Raw genomic sequence first — 26,404 nt, forward strand, 5'->3', positions numbered from 1 at the left:
CAGAACAGAAACAGAATGATAACTAAGCGTCGTTTGTTGTTCTTTGAAGAACAATTACTGTTGCGGTGTTTCCAATTAAACGTGACGTGAGTGTAGGTATTGAATATAACGACAGATTGTCATTTCTGGGTGAAGTTGTGTTTAAGAACAAATGTAATCTGTGATCAGCAGCACACACTGTCCCATACAGAAGCCAAGTGTAAAAATGAGTTCTGGACAGGGATGCTTTAGACTTATACAGCAACGTAGAGAATGGATGGTAAATGCTGCTTTGGGCTCTTTGCTAAAGTGTCAATCACTGAGCAAGTCGGCTCTCTTTCTTCTACGAAGCTAAACTCTCGACTACACCTGTCTCTCAAGCCTCTCGATATGTCAAGAAACAGAACCTCTTTGGTCTTTAATGGAGAAGCGCAGCTAAAGGCCTGACAGATCATGCAGCCCACATTCGCCAGCTCTGAGAAATCTTTCATCTCAGCGAGACTTTATCAATCTCATCAACTGCCACCGCAAGAGTCTGAGCAAAGTTTGAACAGTGCAGCGTTTCCAAACAAGAATGCGCAAGTTTTTTTTCGACGCACTTGAAGTTTAGAAAGACACCGAGTGGCGGAGTGCACTAGTAACTCTTTGAAAAGAAGGAAATGGGAGAAACTAAATGATAGGGCTGCAAAAACTAAGGCCATAATTGTACGCTATGAGTGATTGCCGGGGTTGTGGCAAATTCTGAAATGTAGAATTGCCTTTCATTTAAATAACGAGTGTGAATTTGAAACGAATTTGGAATGGCAGCAAGAGGACTTTACAGCTCAATGGAAATTCAGCTAGATTTAATCCTGATCAGTATTCCTAATGTATTCACGTAAGACTAGTTGAAAACATTTTAAAAAAGAAAAACTTTTTTAATAGGTAAAAAGTAAAAAAAAAGTTCAATTTTTAGATTTAAATTAATTTAAAATAGAATTTAAAATGCAGTGCAACGTAATTGAATAAAGTGGATAAATATTTACATGCATTTCTTTTAATCAAATAATTTCCTTTCTTTAATTCAGGAACTAAATTGGATTTTTAAAAAAAACTCTTCTTTTGGTTGCCTAGCACTCAAAAGCAGTTGCATTGGTTAGAAAAGTATTATTAGCGCGTCTCTTCTCAACAAGCTGCACGACCTGCCCTGTCACATGTGGACAATTATATGCACCAAAGTTTAATACTTAGCAAACACTAAGGAACGGCGAAAATAGAAACCGAGTTCGAACCTGATGTAAAGAGGAGGTGTCGGTTTCATCAGTATTGTGTGAACTGTGAACCTCTTGCTGTCTTCTCCCACACACACGTACATATAAGTCTCTCTTGGCTCTAATCAGTGTAAGAACTGAGAAGCAAAAGTCCCTGGAGGCTGTAAATTTGGGAAGGCAAAAATACTTGTATATATGAACCCCGTTGAAACAGTGAAGTACTGCAAAAATGGATGGATATTTTTACAGCAGCAGAACTTCACAGGCAGAAAAAAAAAAAATTCTACTACAGGCTAACTTTTACTCGTAAGGAAAAGTGATTGAAATTCGGAATTTACAACTTTTGGTTTTTAAACTGCTAAAGTGAAAGTATAATACTTCTGTTTATAATGATCTGCTTTTAAAAACAAGGAAGAGGAAAGAAGGTCACGGAGAAGACCACAAATGTCTTTAACAGTTGATAAACGAATTTACAGGTCCAACGTTCACAATCAAGTCACTGAAGACCAGTGACAGAGAAAAACTTATCTCTTCAACTTATATCTTCAAAACATGACCACTTTCAATAAGGCTTTTAATATTCTTTGTCTCAAAACATAAGGCCAGGACAAGTGTGTACCAGTGAGGACTAGACAGGACTAAGACACTTAACAACAGGTTTTTTTGGAAAACATCTAAGCAAATACTTCACTAACTAGTTTTTGTCTCAGTTATCATTAAAGTTTATTAATGCTAGTACCAAATACAGTACGTACTGTGTGCCAATTTGAGAAACTAACATACTTTTTGAAAGGTACTTTTTTTTTTTTTATTTGAAACGTCAAAGTCCAGTCCCCTCAAAAGTCGCCTGCCCTCTCACTCGTTTTAAAAACACGTATCACAGCAAAAAACTGCAATCACAGAGCAGAGAGGAAAACCGTTTCACTCAGACACCAAATGCACACTTCCTTCTGATTGAAAACTATAATCAGTCAAACATTTCTGTCAGCTCCTCTGTGCACTTTCATTTTCATCGCTCTTGAGGGCAAATTCTATTACAAGGTGGATATTAAGTCAATATGATCAGACAATGAAAAATGTCACAAACGCATAAGGGTACTATGGCATACTCTGTAACCCCAGCAAAGTACAGTTTTTTTTTTTCCAAGATAGACAGAAAAAGACTAAATCACCCTTGATAGCAGTGCGGCAGCGGCTCCGTGACCAAACATGCTGTCTGTGCCTGGACCGGCCCAGAAGTCTGTAGTAGTACCACTTCCTCCCCAGAAGTCTCCTCACTGCCCCTGACATGCCCTCTGCGGCTTGCTTTCGCCTGTGTCACGGTCTACAGAATGATTGATTCAGAGACTGCTGGAAGTCTACACTTCAAAAGCTCCTGTTGGACTGAATCACTGCCAGAGAAGTAGATTGCTGCATCTGATTCTGCAAGTCAGGACTGCTCTTAAAACGACACGGTGGAGAGTTTCGAGAGAACAGGGGGAAAAAGCAGGGGGAAAGTAGAGAGTCAACTCCTCCCCACAAATAACCTCTGTGCTTTGGGAATGAAATCTACAGTGAGGTGTGAATTTGGGTGTAAATTATAGGGCAGACGTTTCTTGAGCAGCTCCGTCATAAAAAGACTATCAAATGTACAGATATTAAATTACAGTAAAAATAATTCACCCAAGACTGAAAACTGTCTACTTACCCTTTACAATGTTCCAAACCCAAATGTTGTAATTTTTCTGTAAAAACTTTTTTTTTTTGTTCTTTCCAACCATAACTTGTCAAGCTCAAAAAAAGATTAACACCATTAACAAAAAAGAAAACTGAATTTTCCCAACCATGTATAATAAAATCTGTATTATATTATTATTAAAGTTTATTTAAACAATAAATTCTGGTCTGTTCCTCACACAAAATGTTTTATGTTTTGTTTTGCCGCTTATCACATATGCTCAATAAGAGGTCCACAATTTTTTCAAATTAACAAAAGATAAAATAATAATAATAATAATAATAATAATAATAATAATAATTCCAATCATGTATAGAATAACTTAAAAATCTGTTTTTAATTATTATTTTTTTACAATTTATTTAAAGAATAAATTATAGTTTGTTTCTTAAACAAAATGTTTTGTTTTTTTCTCGCTTATAAGATTAACACATTTTTCCTATAAACAAAAGATTAAAAAAAAAAAAATTAAAATAATAATAATAATAATAATAATAATAATAATAATAATAATAATAATAATTAATTTCAACCATGCACAATAGAATAACTTAAATTGTAAAATAAATAATAATAATAATAAATAATAATTTACAGTTTTCATAGAAACCTATTATTTGGCAATTTTATGTGTTTATTTAAGGCTTATCAGATATGCTCACTAAGAGGTCCACATTTAAAAAGGTCCAAATAAAAATATTTCCAAGCATGCAGAACAGAAACACTGCAAATGGCAGATTGTGGTTTATTTCTCACACTATTATTTGGCAGTTTTAGAGTAATTTTGTGTTTTTGTTTTATTTTTTGACGCTGATCAGGTATGCTTTCTAAGAGGTCAAAAAAATTTCCCATTAGCAAAAAAAAAAAAAAAATGCTCGTAAATAATAAATTCTGGTTTGTTTCTCACACTTATTTGTCAGTTTTACATTACTTTTATATCAGTTATGCTCACTAAGAGGTCCACAATTATTCCATTATTGTTGTAAATTCAAGAGAAACTAGTACCAATCATAGCTCTACTTGGCTTAAACCACTAAAGGCTGAACAGGAGGTTTGTCTCTTCACCCACCCTCAGCTAAACGCCCAACACATTAATATGTTTGCAGTGCTCTGCAAAGGCATTTCACCCCTGTGACCTCTACGACACTAGCTGGTGAAATAATGAGATTTACGAGCCACAGAAGAACATCTCACCTCCCTGATGAAATCCTCGATTCTGAGAACCAAATGTCAACCACCTATCAGACAGAGATGAAAACTATTTTCAAAAATGATTTACAGTATGTGTACCTGTCACAATACAGGAAACAGATTAAATGCAAAAAAGAAATCAAGAAAAACAAAAAAAGAACATTGTACATATCTCCTGGGATCAATTGAATGCATCCTTGCTGAATGAAAATCATTAATTAAAAAAAACAGCCCAAAAAGCTTTCAGACCATGTCGTTTTAATTATTTTTTGATGAAGTAGTGGCTAATATCAAGTTATCACAGTAACTGTGAAAATATGGTAATTTGGCAGAAACTAAATACCATGGTTATTCTTCATGAGGGAGACTTAACATGCTTGATTATGCATGCTTAGTTCATCTAATAAGAAAATTATCTCATTATTTACTCAACCTTACATTATTCCAAACCTGTATGAATTGCAAAAAAAAATGTTCTCATAAAAATATGTACCTTTGTGAACTTTGTGCAACACCATTTTTAAATTTTTTACAGCATGTTTGCTGGAGTTTTAAAGCGAAATGTCCACTGAGTGGGATTAAAACACAATACGTGAACCCAGGTATATATTTATTACGTCGATATAGGTATGTATTGTGGCGGTTCAGAATTAAAATATCTTTGGACTGTTGCTAAAACTTAATGCTATATCAGGTTGCAAAACCCATAGATACCCAGGTTCGCAAGCATCAGTTTTCAAATATACCTGCATATTAATATTGTTTCGAAGTTATAACATAATATTCCTCAAGTAATTGAGAAAATGGCTCTTTATTAATCAAAGCACTGTAAATTTGGGTGAAAATTAATAAAAGGTGTCAGAGTTTTACTGTCTCTAGTGTTTATTCCTTTTGGAAACTGCAGTGATACGTACAGTACTTGTTAGTGCATATTTCGTGTCTCGCTAAAAAGTGCACCAAGGTACATTTATGCCATGGGACCAAGTAGAAAATAGCATACAGTGACCAGAAGCTGAAAAAAAGTAGACCAACAGCTATGTTATAAGTCTCGATGGTTGATGGACTTGACAGAAATTTAGATCATTGCACTTAATCACAACCTCCAGCATTCTTTTCAAATGTCAGATAATCAAGATAAATGGCATTGGTTTATATGGACAAATATGGGTAGATTAAAAGGATGTACACTGTAATTTCTTATAGACCACATTTTTCTTTCTAGGTTTGATAGCCTAAATGAGTATCACAGCAGAATGAATGTCATACCGGTTTGGAACAACATAAAGGTGAGCAAATAATTACAGGATTTCCTAGTTTTTCATTGCTCCAAAAACAGACTCCCAATCCAAAAAGTTCCATATCAGCATCACCCGTCGTCGTCAGTGCTTCTCCGAACTTTAACCACTGAAAGCAGGCATGCTTTGAAAGACTAGAGGGAATAATTGAAAAGCAGAAGAGCTAAAGACAGTAACAGTCTCGATAAGAAGCATCTTTCTGTAAGTTGGTGCTGATGGATCGGGAGGTTGACTTGCTGGCAGCTCGGTGACAGAATATTTCTCCAGTGAGGAGGAAGAGAGCTGGTCCGTGGCATGCCGGGTCTTTGTAGGAGGGTGAGTGAGTAATGGAAGGAGCCGAGGGAGGCGGCGGGAGCCACTTTCATTCTCTCCTGACGCTCAGACACTCGACCCCGGTGTGAACTTTCTCATCGAGAGAGGAAGAGAGGATGAGATGGAGAAGCTGGCGTAAATCTGTCTGCTTGGCTTCTCAGAAGAGCTCTGTGCTGGAATAAACGTGGGTAATAAGAGGCCTGATATTATTACCCATAGTGCAATTGCAACATACCACCTGACCCATCAAGTGCAATCAAGTCAAGAGATGGACAACATACCACCTGAGCCTCGGGTCTAAGCTAAATTAAAATGCCTTATGGTTCTAATTTGTAGCATTAAGAGTGACTAAAAGGAATGAGTTTCTCAATCAAATGTCCCCCAGTAAATAATCAGGACACAAGAAGACAATCTCAACACAGCAGTATGAAATCTGCAATCAGCAGTCAATCAGAGATGGACGTCTCTGTGTACTAATGCTGCCTACTTTGCATGAAGACCTAAAACCAAATGTTTATCTCTCCGGAAGTGTAAAGGAAACCAAAAACAGTGGAACTCAATGTTTGGTAACCATCAGAAATGGCTAAAATCAAAAAGTCTTGAACTACTTATGACAATTGTTAGCCAAGACACGGTCTATATAAATCAACGTGAAGTAAAGTCAGTATTAAAATGCCTTATGGTTCTAATTTGTAGCATTAAGATAAAAATGACTAAAAGAGGAATGAGTTTCTGAGAAGAAACTAATTCAGGACTCAATGTCCCCCCGTAAATAATCAGTCCTCTTACACAAGAAGACAATCTCACACACAGCAGTATGACGTAATCTGGTTATCATTTATCAGCAGGAATTAATGTAGACAGGGCCATCAGGATTGGATTGGATCGTTAATGTTAGCGATTACTTTTTTGTTAGTATTTTGCCCTGCTCACACAACCTTGTACTGGAACAAATTACTTCTTGATCAATTTTTTATCAGTCTTTTAAAAATTTATTTCAGCAGGAAAGAAACATAGATGTTACAATCCTTGCATATATATATATATATATATATATATATATATATATATATATATATATATATATATATAAAAAAAATAATAATAATAATATATATATATATATATATATATATATATATATATATATATATATATATATATATATATACATACTGTATAATAAAAGATTTTAACTGTAAATAAAGTATGCTTATTTAGAGAATAGTTTAAAAGAAATTATTAAATAAATTACTTTATATGAATTTGGAAAACAAACATTATTACTATTTGTAGATAAACATGCTCTGATGAATTATGTAAGGCCTGTAATATTATTTAGTAAAGCAAAATGAGCACCATCTTATAATTTTCATTTAAAAAAATTAAGGTGACAATTAAAAATAACGTGTACATTTCATTAAATACATTAGTGCTCAGTGTTGTACGTATTGTACATTTTGCAGTTTTATTTTAAAAGTGATAGTTAGCCTGCTTTGCATATGGCTCAATATGGGCAGAAAATATTAAAATTAAATGCTATTTAGGTGTGTTTTTGAGTGAAGGGAAACATCTATTAATGTTTTAATGTCATTTGAAAGAATTTCATTTTTAAATAGTTTTGGTTACGTTACCATTGTTCAGAAGAGTAGAGCCTATGGTTATGGATACTACTCTAAGGCATTGTTCAATGAGCAGTAGCTTTGCTTGTGCTGGTGCAGTATTTGTTATTGCTCAAGTATTTTCCTACTTGGGCTGTACAGTCTTTTAAATGTACAAAATAACTCAAAGTCAAATACAAACAGGCCTCGCTCAAAATATTTGAGAATCAACTATCATTGTTCCCATAATTGTTTTAGTAGCCTAGATAGCTTGTTCCATTTGTTACAGTTCATTTTTTTCCTTTTTAATAAAAGGAGGAAATAAAACCAGAAGGAAGCGCGAATAAAGTGTCCAGATTTATAACTGATTGCGACATTAAAATCACACCATTACTTCTTTCTGTGATTTGTTCTTTCAGGACGCTCTGAAATCTTTGCCTCTTTACTCTCCCGGCCCTTTAATAGCACTGACCTCAGGAGGTGTGCACGTCAGCCCCGCACACAAACAGGCATTTAGCCTCAGAGCTCAGGAACACTGCTGTAAATATCAGACTGACTTCAGGGAGCTGACTGACCGGCGTGCAGCAGGTAAATGCAATCAAGACATGACTTCAGCTTTCTGCCCTCGGGCCTTCTTCATAGATTACGCATTTGAAGGGGAAAATGTTTACATGCAGTGCCCCCCTCTGGACCAAAGTGGTACTTTAAAAGAAATTGTTGCACTTGTATTAGAGCGTTCCCAAAATCATCAACAACATATTGTAATCAAATCAAACAGACATAAAGAAAGAATGAACGGACAGTTAGATAGACAGGCAGGCAGATATATAGATCAACATGTGGATCCGCAAGTTCAAAATCAGTGGAAAAATAAAGTGTCCAAACAAACAACGTCTGCTAAAGTGATGAAACAAACCGAGACAAACTGCTTCTCCCACACTGCCGCCACAAAATGAGGACAGTCGGAAAGACCTCAAGCTGTGGACAGGAACTTATGATGACCACAGTCACCACAAATGGCTTCATCTGAGACAAAGCACGCAATAACTCGCTTTATTTTACAACCACTTTCTTTTTTCTGTGGACGTCAAACAGACAAACAGCTCTTTGGGTGTTGTTTAATGAAATACACATAATGCTCTTGGCCATTTTAGATGTTATATCAAAAAGCTTTCGTAAAAGTACAGAGTTCACCGAATTAGGTGGCTGGGAATACAGAGAAACCCTTGTTTTTTTTCTGCTGCTGTTTGGAGTTTTGGATTCTGGGCTTTTACTAGAAGAGGCCAAAGCCAAAATCATCGACCGATGAACACCCATAATGACATTCTTTCTGTGATGATGTGACAATGTGAATTAATGAAGCAATGAAAACTAGGAGAACAAACACATTAGGCGAGATAAAGTGTGCCAAAGAAACAAGAGTTCTGGATACACTGCCCTAGACTGTTTATTGCCCTGAATGGGACTTAGAATGGGTCTAAATTATTGTGCAATTATTGCAACAATGCCAAGTTTGGGAAGAGATGTTTTCACTGCCAAATCAACAATTACATATAGTTCTTTCCACTTGTGAGTCCGAAAATACTCCATTAGTCTTGTTGTTTAGCTGTGTTACAACTAGGCCTATGTGTGTTATTTTTGCAATCATTAGAAAAAAAAAAAACATGTACATGAGCTGTTATTATGCAGCTATAAGAAACATGGGAAAAACAGAATAGCAGGTGACCACCATGCAGCATACATATGAAGAACAAATACAAAAAGAGCAAATGCTGAAAACAAATGAAAGAATGAATGAATGAATAACAAAATATACTACAACGCAAATTTGCTTATAAACTATTGATATTAGCCATGGTTATAAATAAATATTGTGGTATACATATTAACAAAACCAAAAAAATATTTGAAAGCTCTTGTATAAATATGTGTGATGTCCTTCAATACTGCATAAAAGAATGCTAGGATGCACATTATGAAGTTATTTAAGAGAATGATCCAAACTCAAATATAAGATTTAATTTTATTTTATTTAACATTTTTAGTCACATTTAATAGGAATATGTGAATGAATGGCAAAATAAGGGTAAAAAAAGTTAATGCTTCCAATCATGCTTTGATTGCTTTACTTACTTTTCAAAGCACAAATGTTCAAAATGTTCAGCCTGCAAATTGGCCTGAATGGGAGAAACTGGTAGAAATGAAGAGATTATTACAGAGTGAACAACTCACCCACTGGGTGTTTATATGGAACTGGAGCACAAATGTACACTGGACAAAAAAAGCCTACCTGGTCTTAAGGCATAAACGTACCTTGGTGCACTTTTTAGCGAGACATGAAATATGTACCAATAAGTACATATTGCTGTAGTTTCCAAAAAAAATACTAGAAGCAGTTTTGATTTATAAACCATAATGTTCGCACAATTTCTCAAAGAATATCATGTTATGACTTCAAAACAATATTAACATACTGGGATATTTGAAAGCTGATGCTTTTGAATGTTAGCATCACACATATCCAGCTTTATATCTATGAGTTCTCGTGGACGGTACGTTAGTTTGGTAGCTCACAGAGTACAGAGACATACTTAAAAGATGAGGAGCTCTGGTTTGAATCCTGTGTAACTACAGTTTTGTTCAAATCTGTGTAAAAAGAAGTTGAAATGGCACAGCTGCATCAACAGATGCGTTTTTATATCAGTTTTGGGTAGGTTTATGGGTTGGATTTGATGTAGGGCATATTTACAACATGATAGAACATTAACTTTTAGCAACAATATCGGATATTTAAATTCTGAACCATAATACATATCTATATCAAGTTCCTCATTTTCATACTAAAATTACTAATTGAAATTACAAATGTAGGTTATCATCGAACAGTGAAGCTTATCGAGTATTAACATACCACTTCAACTTACAAGAAAGCGCTGACAGAGTACCAGGTACTGTGCATCCAACTCGCCTCGTAATCTCTGAGACAGGACTTCAATCACTGAGCTACACGAGGTCTAGCAGTTTACTGATGCCCCTGGGTATTTGCCGCTTGTAAGCAGGCCGCCACTCTTACAACATCTGGACGTCCCCTGGAAGGCGAGAGGCCCTCGGTCACCAGACACCATTAACATCAAGCTCCCTGAATCCCAGCAGTCACCCCGCATTTCCTGAAGAAACAGTCAACAAGCTCATGAATCTCTTCTCAGACTAAAAACCAGCCGCTTCAACCAGCATCAGTAGAAAGAGCCTCGGGGGTTTCACACGTTCCATCTCTGTTTATGTGGACCAGAGTCAAATATCTGCTTTTCATTTATCTCTAGGAATTACACAATCTCTGAGAAGACAAGGCAGTTTTAGTGGAAGCTCTTGTGTGAGATTTAAAAATAGATAAACACATTCCTTTGCTTATTTAATTAAAACAATACTGTTTTGTGTTTTACTCTGGCTCTTTAACACATCATGAAAATAGTCTGTTAAACTAAAAATGTGAACTGGGAAAAAAGTATTAAATGGTCCATGAAACTTTGTTTTCACAGCACGACGAAGAGCAGCTCAGACATTCTGAAAATATGACTGTTTGTGTTCCACCAAGGAAGGAAAGTTCCTCACATGTTCAGTAAGAACTGACAGAATTTTCATTTATGTGTAAAGTAACTCTCCGAGAAACAAGCTGGATAATTTCCAGCACATAACGCAGATAAAATGAAATTTGGCATCGGATTCAAAAATGCATTAAGACTCTAATACTAATCTCACGTTCAACACAATCACGGTCACAACTGTTTTCCCCAAGCTGGAGGAACTGTTTCCTCCATTTTTGCAATTATCTCAATTACAGAGAAGAATAGCAGTGCTAAACTAATGGCTGCTAAAGAAAAGACCAGCAACATGTTGTTCTGATTTGTATTGCCCTTGAAGTAATTTACTTTCGGGTTCAGTTCCAACAGCAATCTCTTGAACTCGTAGGATCTCACATGTAGCACATTTATGGTTTGACCCAATTTCAAATCTAGTTTATTCTACATGTTCAGAAGATCTTAATCATACGCAAGACAGATGTTCTCAAAGGGTTTTATCCCCTGATAATCAAGATTTCTATGTTGCAACTATTCAATTTTTTATGGATGGCCTTGAATCACTTTTTGCCTCAAATATAAAAATAAAGGTGTGAGAATGTCAGGCCACCTACTTGTTTTTGTATATTGCTCATTTGGGCTAGTATAAAGCCTTAAAGTCATAATTGCCCCAAAATTGGTCATCATTTACTCACCTTCATGTCATTCCAAACCAGTATGACTTATTTTCTTCTACAGAACACAAACTAAGATATTTTGTATAACACACACAAAAAAGTGTTATACATAAGCTAGTTCATTTTACTCTAGATTTTACTGGAGTGCAGGCCAACTTGGCATTACAATGTCATATTGTAGACTCAATTCAACTTCAAAAGGGAAGTGTGAAATTTCTGCAATCAGCGAATGAAGTTGTAAGAATAATGTGAGGTTACCCAAAAGTCTGTATCCTCCTGATCAACAGTATCAAATACGGTTTGGCTTATCAATGTAGACACAACTGTTAGTGCCACACATGAACTCTCGTATAACCCTGAGTACTAAATTTAATACTGTCTAGACTGGACTCCTCAAGAATCTCAGCACTTTCTGGCATGCTGTCTAATGTCCTTCAGTCTAATCTAAAACCGGAGGGTCTATCATCATCACGGCAACAGGCGCACACACACACACACGCTCTCAAATAAGCAGGGCTATTACATTAAGATCAGGTGTGATGTTACTTCAAACAGGAAATACATCAAAGAGGTTCATAAGTGGTCCACTTCTGTCTACAGGGGTCTTCTCCCTGGGGCAACTGGGGCAGGTTATGCTGAACTTGAGCACTCTAAATTATGATCTGTAAAATGGGCCATGAGAGGTATTTATAACCCTTGGATAGTGGATGAGGCTGCATTTTTCAGACAAGTAAAAGCAATTCCACTGCAGCCGTCACAATATTTTAAAATATCTGCGCTCAGTTGCATCCTGCAGAACATCTCGGCTGCATAGCTCAGTTAATTAATTGGACTTTGGCTTTTCTCTTTTTGCTTTGGTATGTTAATGAACGTCTAGCACAATGGACTCCGTGCCATCAAAGAGCCATGGATAAAATATGCCAAACACCTGCTTGTTCCAACAGCTCCACCGTCTCTGCCAGGGTCTGCATTAAACCCCCGCAATAAACTGAAAGGACGCTTCTCTGCCACGAAAGTCACGATTTAAGAACAGAGATTCAAACTGCTAAATATTAATTGTGCTCAGATTTACTACAAGTCCACAAACCATAAGACAAAAAGATTTTATATATATATATATATATATATATATATATATATATATATATATATATATATATATATATATATATATATATATATATATATATATATATATATATATATATATATATCTGTATACATATATATATATTATTTTTTTATCATTTTTAATTTATTTTTTCAGATCATATAGAAGCTATTTTTGCATACATAGTTTAAAAGGGAAAGGTTGATCCTAAAAAGCAAGGTCTGTTTCATAAAAGCTGAGAGAGGTAATATACAGTTTATGCACAATTTATAAACAATATACACACCAAAAAAAAATATATATTAAATGAATATATATATATATATATATATATATATATATATATATATATATATATATATATATATATATATATATATATATATATATATATATATATATAAAACAATATTAACATACTGGGATATTTTTTTAATTGCATGGGAAAAGTCCAAAATCTCTTTAACTGTTTGTCAATACTAACTTTAAATACAATATTATATCTATATTTCTATCTGGAATAAGTCTTAAATTAAATTGTTTTTCTTTAGTTTGTTTAGTTTAAATTGGTCAGAAAAATACATTTTGGCTCAGCTAATGCAAATTCAAAAGTACATGGTGGTCAGATGGCCTCTTGATCGGCTTTGACCGGATTATTGTCCAAATTTAATGATGATAGCCAAAACATGGCTTGCAAGACTAACAGCCTTTGTCTAATGCGAGTGGTCACGCAGAGATGGATGAAAGCACAGACGCCTATGTTCACAAATATTTCCTGGTACTGACAGGCCAGAAGTCACTGTACTCTGTGTCAAATGAGTGCCAGCAAAGTACCTTTTCTCAAAAACCGGTCCTCTTACACTTGCATTATAACATCCAGTTTCCCAGTACCATCTACGCAACAAGTTCAGCAAGAAACACAGAGCAAATCTCCCAGAATGCTCAAGGCCAGGGCAAGCCTATATTTAACTTTGCACAAGAAAAGTCTTGTCTGTGATTTCGGAGCGTTGTCCTTTACTCAGCTGTTGTCAGAGGTTGCCAGGAGACAGGATCAATAGAGGCACTATATCAGCCATCTCTGAAGCACCACAGCTTTTATAGTTCAAAGCCAGGCTTGGAATACCCTTACTTTGGAGTAAAACAACATCCTGACAAAAAAGGGGAGGGTGCGTGAGGGAGATAAAAAAAAATGGGAAGGAGGCAAAGGGAATAACAGCGGAAAAATGAAAAACAGAATAAAGACAGGAACCATTTGTTCATCAGTCGATGCTACAACAGCAAGGCCTGCATCATAAAAAGTTAATTGCTGACAGAACTAATATACACCCTTGGATTCAGAGTTCTGCCAGCCAGAGAATAATTCCCATGTTTCCACACAAGTTTATGGGCTGTTTAAAGCTTTTTCTCAAGCTCATTTCAAAGTGCAGGAATGTGACTCCGTAAGACGACTTAACGCTGTTACACGTTCAAACTGACAGCTGGAAGCCATATTTCAATAAAGCATTAAGAATAATGTTATCATTTCTGACAACGCAAGGCGACTAGTTTGATCTGTACAAAGTAAAAAAGATTTTGCAAAGTCATAAATAAAACAAAAAGTCTTTGGAAAATACTATTCAGTCTTTCTAATACAATGTTTAATTTCGTATGTTACTTTTAATTTTGTTGTAATTGTGAAATTTCCTAGTAATTTCTAAGTGAAATGACGTTATACGAAGTATATTAATTTATTATTAACACTTAATTTCACTAAATTGTCAGCATCATTACTCCAGTCCTCAGTGTCAAAAGATTCTTTAGAAATCATTCTAATATGCTGATTTATTATCAATGTTGAAAACGGTTGTGCTGCTTAATATTTTTCTGGAACCTGTTATACTTCTTTTTCAGGATTCTATGATGAATAAAAGGTTAAATAGAACAGTATTTTATTTGAAGCCTAAATGTTTTCTAACAATATATAAAAAAATTTGGGGTCAAATTATTAAAATTCATAGTAAGGTGGTTGTTAATTTATGTATTGGGTAGGATTAGGTATGTAGAGTAAGATGACGTAAAATTATGCAATAATATGTGCATAATTAGCACTAATAAATAGCTAATATTCTAGAAATATGCATGCTAATAAGCAACTAATAGGTATAACCATAAAATAAGACGAATAAATACTGTTATGTTATTCATCAAAGAATCTTGAAAATTTCCAACATTGATAATCGCAAGTTTAAATCAGCAAATTAGAATGATTTCTCAAGGATCATGTGACACTTAAGCCTGGAGTAACAGCTGATGACAATTCAGCTTTGCATTACAGGAATAAATCATATTTTAAAGTATTTTATATTGCAATAACATTTTTTAGCATAGTTTTTACTGTCCTTTTGATGAAATAAATGCAGTATTGATGAGTATAAGAAACTTATTTAAAAAACATTACAAGTTTACAAATCTTACTGATCCCAAACTTTTAAGCGGTGTTCACGTACACATCTTACATTAAAAATGTAAAAGTTATTTGATGTTTCTCCACAATAGATTTTATTTATTTATTAATTTCCGAAAAGATCATAGCATGGTTCATTTTATCATTTGGACAACTCCCTAGCAGCAAGATTACGTAACCAAAGTGTGGACTTAAAAGAGGGCTTAGTGCACCATTTGGGATGGGGCCTCAGATGTCCCATACTTCCTGTTTGAGCCTGAAGCGTACAGCATGCTGTTTAAAAGAAAGCGGGCCCTACATCTCATCTTTTTGGAGCCCAAAAACAGCTCCTTCTCACCTTGGTTGCCCTCAGGGGACATCTTAGAAATAGGCCAGTTTCTGAAGCAGGTCACCCCGTCCTGCGAAGAGAATAATCGGAAACGGAGAGGAAGACACGCAGGCTGAAGGACTCAAGGATGTGTCCGGCGCTCTCTCAGCTCCAAACTGAGAAATACAAACAAAACCGGCCTGTTACATCCATCTGTGTGCTGTTTCGCCTCCACACGGTGGTGGAGATTACCACAAGAATTCTAACGCACCGCTCAGGCCTGCCGCATTGTGCGCAAGCCGAGCCTCCCACTTTTGGAAAGAAAGGAGAATGAAAGAGGGGGAAGAAAAGGAGAACAAGAGGGACAGTGGTTACTTTTTTCCATTTTCATGAGCATTTAGGGGCCTAGTAACGGCATTCTCTCTCTCTCATTCTGCACCACCATCTTTTGGGGAAACAAGCCCCCTTTGGAGAGCCGAATTCCTTTGGAATGTCAGCCAATCAGAACGCAGGCTCTAGGGAGTGTGTTATGGGAAGGCCTGCCTCGCCTCTGACTCTTTAATCTCACAGTAATGTGAACAAAAACAGTACACACTACGCAGTGCTTTAGATGCTATTATATACAGTATAATTAAGCAGTTGGTAAAGATTTTTTTTTTTTTTTTTTTTAGTTTTATCATAGCTGAATAATGACATTGTTCCTGTAGAGCTGTTTTACAGATGAAATTGAATTAGTTTCATAACTGATGAGTTTTGAAATATTAACAGTTCTTTTGCGGTTTATTACAGTGAAGCTGCTTCGACATAATTAAATTGTATCCGGTGCTATATAAAATAATAAATGGCTTGACTTTAATGACAATTGAAATTGAAACCTTTCCTCAACTGTCATTGGTCAACCAAACAAACCTGCCTCAAACTCAACGGATTTAAATAAATAAAGCATGCAGTGTTTACACTCTGAGCACTCTTACACTCTTGTTTATAATATGTGTGTGTGTGTGTGTTTGTTTTGCACGGTCTTCTTGATGTTCCTGCTCTAGTTTAGTTTGATTAGTTAATTAGTGTCTGCCCCATTCAGTTTGTCCGTCCTTAATGTTATTAACGTGAAGTGTGTTGATGCTTGTCTTTTGGAGAATTAAAAGAATCCAAGTTCTTTATGATATCAAAATTTTGATACAGAATTCTTATCACCACTGAGATAAAAAACTCAAGCTCACTGAAGACAAGTAAACAGTCTTTAATCCTACTGAGATATGGATGTTGAGTTTTTGTCTCTGTAGTGGACGTTATATTTCTGTGGACGTCTCTGAGACCTCACATGTCACAGTTTGTACAGAGCACATACAGGCCTTTACAGAGATACCAAATGACTGGAGGTTTCACCGTGACCACAACTTCTACTAGGTCTTTAAAGATAGTTAAAATTCATTTAGTGGAAAATTTTACATCTTTATGGAAATATGATTCTATTTTGTAATTGTCATTTCGATCTGAATCATTTTCAAATTGTGTTGTTATAAAGCAACATCTCAGGATTTAAAAAGTTTTTCCTTTTTGATGTCTATTCATGCCATTTTAATTTTTTGTTCTAGTGTGTTCTAGTATGTTCAGAGCATAAAAAACTGTTCTAGTGTCCTCTACAGAGGACATACAATAAAATATGAATAAAATATAATTTTTCAAAAATGTTTTTTTTATTGTTTTCTTATGCTCTGAACAATGTAATGACATGAAAAAAATGCTTAATTTTCTTGGTCTCAGGAGGATTCGTGACTGCTGATGTGCTAATCACTGCTAGGCTTCATTACAACTGTGAATAAATACATTTTCTGTTGGTATTTGCAGACTGAGGGATGACTAAATATTTACTATGGCAATCTGGATGCCAGATATGATGTTGATACACACACACACACACACACACACACACACACACACACACACACACACACACACACACACAGTAACTTGTAAATAACCTAAAATGTTCCTTTCAAAAACAAACAAGCAAATAACAAATCAGGATAATCTATGCAACTTAAAAATCAGACACCCAGAATGGAGTTTGCTGATTGTGCAAAAAAAAAACATGGGTGACATCCGTTTTTAAATGAGTTAAAAAGAGAAACACACATCAATCTAATGTGCAGAAAGGGGGATGGGTTAAACAATGTTACCACGGAGATAAAAGCTCTGGCCACCGGACATCCTAGCAACAGTTACAACGCTTCAGCAATCTGTGGTTCAGTGAAGATAAAAAGCTCAGCTCACAATGTGCATCTGCTTTACTTCATGCCACCTAAAAACCCGCTCTCAAGGGTTCATATTGCACTACGGCAATAAAGGACATTAATTTAGCAGTGTCTGAAAGCCGTCTGGACGCCTAGATATATGATGTAAGTCACACAGGCTGGACTGCTCGTACATGGCACATGTACAGTAACATTTGCTCTTTTAGCTATTAGTATCATTGTGAGCAAACAAAGTAAAAAAGTAATGCGACAACGTCAAAGTCAACAAAAACAACAATCCCAACAACTAAAATTAGCCACCTGGTCGCAAACTATTATCAAATAGATAAAAATATCCTCACAATATATTTTTATTATTATTATTTAATTATGTATGTATTTTGGATAAAAGCATCTGCTAAATCACAAAAATGCAGTAATATTATGAAACATTATGACGATTTAAAATAACCATTTTCTATGTGACTATATTTTAAAATACAATTTTTTTTCTGCGATACAAAGCTGAATTTTTAGCATCATTACTACAATCTTCATTGTCACATGATCCTTTAGAAATCATTCTAATATGTTGATCTTATAAATGTTGTGTTGCTTAATATTTATAACGGGAACAGTGCTTTTGTTTATTCAGGATTCCTTGACGAACAGAAAGACTTTACTTAAACAAAAACTAAAAATACGTTCATTTCAGATTTGATGTCAAACCGAAAACAAAAGCAAATATTTCATCTTGAACTTGATGAATAGCTCATTTCAAAGTAGCTTTCCCAACAATGGTTGTGACCATAAAATGAACTCAGCAAACAGACAAGTGTCTTGACGTACAGTTCTAGTCTAAACATCCTACTAAAATGATAGAGAGCCGGGATTTGGACAGCTGCTGTTACTGACACAAAGGCACTTCTGTCAAGCATGTGAGGTCAGAAAATCAGTCGGATGTACGACAACCAGCTGGGCCAAGTTCGCATTCAAAGGAATTCTGACTTCAAATGCAACATGCCCACATGGATTTATGACGGCTCGCATGTCAAAGACTCTTTACATCTGAAATAAACAAAGAAAACTCAATATCGTTTATGAAATGGTGCTAAGTATGGATGAGGGAAGAGCTGTATGCCATACATCTCTAATGACAAGACAAAAACATCACAAAAGTATCTCTGCAAGTCATTAACAATGACCTTATCATCCAGGTCCAGGAATTAAAGCCTGTTCCGCCCATCTACTCCTGATTCTGACACATTTTTACAGCTGCCCTTTTCCAAAATGTCCTTTGCTTTAATGGGAGCCATTCAGGATTTGGTAAAGGTCAATTTTGTGTCACTTGAACTTTCATTGAGAGAAGAATGTAAACAGCGGCTGTAACCATCACAGATACAGAAGGACACATGTCTCACCCCCATACTCAGATTAGTGGTTGACCAATATGGTTTGTTCAATGGCTCATTCTAAAATTATTACATTATCATGCACCAATTCCAGTGGCAGTGACACTCTTGGTATAAAAATGCCAAGAAACATTCTCGTACTCTAAAGCGTGCTGAACTTCAGAGCTAAAACACGATTTTGTCGAGAACTATTAGATCACTTTTTGGTGGCATAAGATATCTATAGAGGCAGATAACATATTTAACTCTGTTAAGTTCATAGCTGGATGTCTAATCCCCTTTCAAATGCTGATATTAAGCCATTAAAGTGTATCTTGAAGAGATTTACCCTGCTATAAAACAGGCATCCACTGTACTCCTAAAATATAGCCTCGGTGCTATGAGAGCACTCTATTGTTTCATCTTCTCTCCCGATAAATCTCAATAATAATTAATTCTTTAATACTATGCAATTAGGGGAGTGCTGTTCCCCAGTCTACGGGCAGAATAAAGACTCCAGTTGACTACCCCCTATTATCAATTATGACTAAACTGGGATTTCCCACAACTGATAAAAAGCCTGAACATCCAGCCTACTCAAGGCATAACTGTGAAATTTTAAGGGATATTTCCATGCTAGCCTGGAGTAATGCATTTTAATGAAAAGAAATTTAGAGTACATCTGTGATCTACCGTCGCTGTTCTTCGGGACATGAAAGGGGTCGAATTTAACACATTGCAGCCTTTCATACGTCCCAATTTGAATTGATACATTTACATTCCTGACATTTACAATTAAATATAAGTACTTTTGAACTTTCTATTCACCAAAGAATCCAGAACGAATTTTAATCAGCACAACATCGACTGTTTTGATATAATAATAAATACTTCTTAAGCATCAAATCTGCATATTAAAACTATTTCTAAGTGATCAAGTGACACTGAAGACTGGAGCAATGATGCTGGAAATTCAGCTTTGGTTTTACATTCTAAAATATATTCAACTGTCATTTTACCTTTAAATTATTTTCACAATAGTACTGCTTTTAATGTATTTTGATCAATTAAATGCAGACTGGGTGCATATAAAGACTTTTAGGCTTAAATCTTAACCCCGACCTTTTGAACAGTATGTAAACGTCTAAAAGGGGTAGATTTAATACACTAGCTGCAGTTTAAAACTTAAAGGCTCCGATATGCTTCAAACGAAATCGAAGAATGAACTGAAATTATGTCATTTCGAATAAAATCATAAAATCATTTTGAGTTAGTTTCGGCAGTTCGAATTTAAAAGGTATACAATAAATAAACCTTTGTTTTATTAAATCTATAATGCGAGCAGCCGAGAAAGAGCATACCGATTAGCCTTTATGAAATTCTTTTTGCCATCAAACGAAGAACGAAATAGTAGTTCTTTTGAAGTATATTGGGGCCTTAAGCGTGTAACTTCAGCACACCGCTAGTATTACCAAACAGGTTTCCCAGTCACTTTCCTATTTTCCATTTTTCTTTGTCAGTGTTGCAAAGCATAAAAAAACTACAGGTTTCAAAGATCTACTTTTGGTTTTGGTGCTTTTGGAAACACAGCCTCTTTTCAAGGGAGCTGTCCTACAAGTACTTTAACTATAAATGTCTCTACAAATTAAGACGGGACAGGAGAAAACGTTTTACAGAAGTTATCATATACATAAACAATACATCCCTGAACACGAAGAGCTTGTTTGTTACAGTAGAAATGTCTATCACTGAGTACATCACTCTCATTGTGTGTTTGGAACACAGCCAGTCCTCATGCCAGTAAATGAAATGGATAAAAGACCAAAGCAGAATGCTGCCAATCATATTTCACGAACAAAAGCAGGACAATCCGATGCTCTGCTGTAACAATGGAGAGACATTCATCAGCGACACTGACCAAATGAAACAACAACAGGCCTAAATATGGCATAAAACACATGATGGGGCATCAGGAACAAGATGTAGTAAATTATAAATGCTTGTCCTAATATCTGACTAAAGGAGATTATGTCCATCTTGATATGCTACAAGGATTATGCTCTTCACAAAGATTGTCACCATTCAGGGCCATGTCTGGGATGCTTAATCCTCAGCAAAGTTACAAGCAGGATTGCTCTGAGCCCAACAAATATTTGCTGGAAGATTTTTAACCACATATTCCTAACCAAAGTGAAGCAACAAACACAAAACCTCCATTCCACTAAATGTTTCAGATGTTTCCTTGGCTTTTCATTGTACTGAAGTTTTTTGTTGTTTTTTTAAATAGAACTAGCGAATAAATGTAAGTCAAACAGCAGATATAAATAATCAGATCTCTCGTTGCAAACGAGCTCGTTTAATTAATTATTCATTGACTCAAAAGAGTTTAAATGTGTGTTGAAATGCAAAACTCTCACATGGGTTATGCTGATGAATATCTGAACAATTCTGTTTGATTTCAGACTCCTGGTGAAAATTAAAGCGATGAACACGGCAGAGCCAACAAAATGTTATTACCAACAAAACACTTCCTAAATAGCCTATACAAACCACGAATGAAACTAAGGTAAGGTGTACAGTGAGCTTAACCAGCAGAAGTAGTTAAACATAAAAAACATTTAAACATACCTACATGTATTGTCTGTGATCATCTGGTGGAATACCTAATTATTATTTTATTTTATTGCCTAACTCCTTTTTATGTCTTTCAAAAGCCTCGAACAAGTTGAAACAATGAAAAACTATGCTCTGAAAGTTTGCTTTAGGGTCCATGACACAGATCCCTTTAAAGTTCATCTAAGCCCACATGACTGTCACATCGGCATGACTTTATATACTTCAATACAGTGAAATGCAGTCTCCTTAGAAAGACATTAATCAACAAAACTACAACCAGAATGCACCACAAGTTCATTCCTGGATACAACGGTGTAAATCTTTTTGAATGCAACAGAGGGGCAACATTTTAATGCACTCTATCAGAACTCATTTACAATTCAATGAAATGTTAAGTAACTGAGCTGAAGGTTGAATTTTGCTTAGTTTTGATACTAAAAGCATTGACATGAATACCCAGAGTCTTCTTGAGCACAATAAAAAGTCGATGAAGTAAATTTGTACGGTGTAAGTAATGGTTTTCAGTGCAAACGTGAACCTTTGACCTGCTGTAGATCAAATTTCAGGTAAGGTTTAATGCATGTCAAGGGTTCAGCCTGTTTTGAGGTAACAGTAGCAACCTGAGCGAACACATCTGTTGATGTTACAGTGTTTTCATCTGTTCATGTCAACACACATGTTCTAAACCCTTCCCTAAGGAATAAAGACACATTTTAGTGCGTAATTACACACATTCAGTACAGATCACAGTTGTTCTATCATCGCAACAAAATACAAAAACTGCAAAAAGCCCTGGCAACCTGCTCTAATCTGTTTCACAGCCCCACATACACAAGCTCACATCACTATCTGGCTCTCAACACTTCATGCGCTTTGTTAAAAGTGTATCCAAGTTCTCCTCTTACCATGGTGGCCGTCCAGCCCGAGTTTGTTGTCCAACTCCATAACTTCAAAGACAGGCAAAATCAGACATGCTCTCGGTGCCAAGGGAGGAGAAGACAGCAACGGTTCACAGGGAGGGTACACTCTCTCTCTGCCTCGTCACCCGTTCGCCAGAAGAGCGCTGCCTCCTGTGCAGCCTGCCTGCCTGCGCTCCGTTCTGGCTGGAGCGCTGCATCTGGCAGATCTGAGCTGGGCTGAGCCACTTCTCTGGGCCCCACTCACTCCCACACAAGCGCCAGAGCTCTTAAAGACACAGCAGGGTTTTTTTTAAATCTTGAACACTTGCTTTTCCTCTCTCTCTCTCTCTCTCTCTCTCTCTCTCTCTCTCTCTATGAGTGCCTCTCTCTTTCTGCCATCAGCAAGATATATTTTACAGGCAGTGTTAAGTATTAAAGTTTCAGTTTTTCACATTTTCATTTTTTTTTGTTTAATAACTTGTGTGTTTTTGTTAGCTTTTCAATGTCTATATATTTATTGTTATTTATTAATTGCGTTTTATGATTCACCAAGTTAAAATAAATGAAAATGAAAAATGTTGCCTAGCTGAATTAGTATTGATATTATTATTATTATTATTATTATTATTATTATTTCACAATATATCAATGAGGTGAACATATGAGAGTTAAATATTAAAATTTTAAAATTTTATTACTTTGGTTAGAAATGACTGCCTCATTTTTGTCATGCATGCAGACACTATGCTCTTTTTTTAAACAAAACACTGGAAATTATTTAAGAAATATTCAAGATTTGTCCTCATTCCTGCCTTTCTATAATCTGTGTAATATCTGGTTTATCAATTATTTCACTAAATCATTAAACGATACAAAAGCAACTGCATTTTAAATGTTTTAAAAGTTAGAGTTCAAAAATGTTAGTAATTGTAGAACAGAATTTTTTTTATTAATAGTTTTCATACCCAACCGTCCTCAATTCCTAGTAATGCAACCAAGAAAGGCATTATTGAGCTATTAACAAATTCACTGTATCCAAAACTGCTCATTCGTTTTAAGCAAATCATGCAAAACACAATTAATGCTACATATGAGCTGAGACACTACAGCACTTTAAGACTTCACAGACTTAACATCCCAAATGAGTGGAGAACCTGAAACTTGAAATCCGATCAGACTGCAAGGCATTTCCAAAAATCCAATTTTAATCGGATTTCAAACCACATATGGATATCTAGTGCCTTTCTTTTTAGAGCTATGACAGATTAGGATGCTGATGATGCACAGGAGGGTGTGTGTGTCTGTGTGGGGGGTGTTAAACGTGTGTCTCTGCGGGGGGTGTGCAGAGTAAACGCACAGAGACATTTGCTGAATCAGCAACAAGCTGCCAGTCTGACACATGCATTAACACAGCGCTGAGCTGCAATGACACCACAGCTTGCACGAGAGAGAAGAGTCTTTACCAGATATGAAGAGCAGTCTGTGTTTAAGGTCTACCCGTGATCCCACACTACAGTTCAATGGTTTGAAGCAAGGATGCATTTAACTGATCAAAGGTGCCATTAAATAATTTTACATTTCTATTTCTTTTGAACTGTATTAATAATCGAAGGATAAAAAGGATTACCGTTTCCACAAAAATATTAAGCAGCACAATGATTTTCAACACTGACAAAAACAAGAAATCAGCTTTGCCATCTCAGGAATGTGACAATTTTTTAAATTAAAATAAAATAGAAAACAATATTTTAAAACAATAAAATTTCACAATATACTGTATTTTTGGTCAAATAAATACCACCTTAAGGCGTCTTTCAAAAATGATAATAAAAATCTTACCTACCCCAAACTTTTGAACAGTACTGAATGTGACATTTATGTGACACTCTTGCTTTTTATGCTTTATTTTTTTAAATTCAAATTTTTTTCAAACCTTATTTTTTAATAGCAACTAGAAAAGAATGAGTAGACAGACAAAATGACATACAGATAGATAGATAGATAGATAGATAGATAGATAGATAGATAGATAGATAGATAGATAGATAGATAGATAGATAGATAGATGCTAATGCAAGAGTTCTCTTTGACCTTTTCACACAACACGCACTCACATAGTGTGTCTCATCCCTAAATTCAACAGCATTGTGAACCAGAGTCCTTATTAGGCAATTCTAAACAATAGCTGTCCTGTAACACCATCATAATTATGCCTCCCACTGCAAATTACTGGTTTGCTGCCTGTCCGAGACAAACGGAAAACAGTCTACAGAGAGTTCCATCATGCTCTATTTCACGGGTCTGAATGAATGCAAGTGGCATTTTGAAGTTCAAATGATGCAAAACCCACAGTACGAATAAAAATAAATGAAAAAAACGAGTCTGCTAAACCTTACTTACACAAACTGTTTCCACCTTTAGCACAGCAAATGACAAAACAACAGTATACTAAAAGATGAAAGATTCCATTGTAAGGGTAGCACAGATAAGCGACTGTTTTCATCTTTCACTTTGCCAGTGACACCTAATTACCTTTAAAGGCTATTATTAATTACCTTTAAAGGCTATTATGAGTTATTGCTCATCAAAGTGTTTCTTCACTTTCCAAAGAAAAAAAAAAGAATCGCAACAGGTGCATACAAGTATGTGCTTCAGATCCTACTCACTGGCGTTTCTGGTTTGGGTGCTCTGGTTTTTACGGAGCTGAACTCCATCGGGAATACTGGTGCTGCGTCTCAGGAGCCATACAGTGCATGATTCGGCACGGCGCTCTCGGAACAGCATCGGACTGATCTAAAGACAAGTGAGAGAAATACATAGATTTAGAGGGTTTGTGTGCAGAGGCCTATAAGAAAGAGTCTGGTACGCTAAAGAAAGCTCATCCTCTCCGCTCTAACCTGTTACTATGAACTTGTTGATATGTGCTGCCCCCTTGAGGTCAAAGGGTACCATGAAATATAAGGTTGGGCAAAAAGAATCCAAACTCATACATTTTTGAAATCTCTATAACTAAAAATATATACATGTTTATATATCAGTAACGAAGTCTAGACGTAATGCATATATCAGCCAATAGACTCCTTAATGCTTTCGGTACCAGTCCAATTAATAGGGAGATATATTGAAGCCGATAAACCCATAAGGCTACCTATTTCTAAACTAATGATGCTATTATCTAATTTTGATGTATTTATACCTCTCTCTTGTCCAGGAGAACTAGCTGACATTCTGCAACCAAGCAAAATTTGACCTGCCATCCGATTGGTTCTGAAAGTGGCTTTCCACAAGATATCCAGTGAACTGACGAACCTTTCATGTCTGTAAAACAGGCAAACATGATTAATGAGAAAAGAAGAGGAGGAAGATGAAATTAATCAATACCAATCATGGCAGGACCCAAAGAGTGTAATTCTTAGCAGCTAAAAACAGAAGGTGACCCAGTGGTCACAAAGCCAACTGGCATACAGCTCTATGAATGGACGGTCTTTCCTGTCCGGCCTAGATTCAGTTGTTTTGTGTAAAAGCACAATGCTGGGTTAACTGAATTTGAGAGCCTTTCATTTCTTTAAGTTAATTTGCTGAGTTTGAAAATAAAATTCTCTAAGAACCCATTAGATTTGGAACTGTTTCTATTTAATTATTAAATCATTCAAAGGGCAAGGCACTGAGATATTTTCCTGAACCACATGAAAAATATAAGAAAGATGTCTGCTTGTTTGCAACATACTAAAAAAAGATTTGACACCGGATTTACTAACGGTTTCCAACAACCCAATTTAATTCTGAATTATGTCCACCAAACTATT

The 26,404-nt window shown here is 35.7% G+C and overlaps 1 pseudogene; it reads right to left on the reverse strand.

Moving 5' to 3' along the window:
- Nucleotides 1-26,404, reverse strand: part of LOC122351069 — an 89,775-nt pseudogene that overhangs the window by 61,687 nt on the left and 1,684 nt on the right.

Source organism: Puntigrus tetrazona, chromosome 8, assembly GCF_018831695.1.
Source record: "Puntigrus tetrazona isolate hp1 chromosome 8, ASM1883169v1, whole genome shotgun sequence".
In the NCBI taxonomy this organism is placed as follows: Eukaryota; Metazoa; Chordata; class Actinopteri; order Cypriniformes; family Cyprinidae; genus Puntigrus; species Puntigrus tetrazona.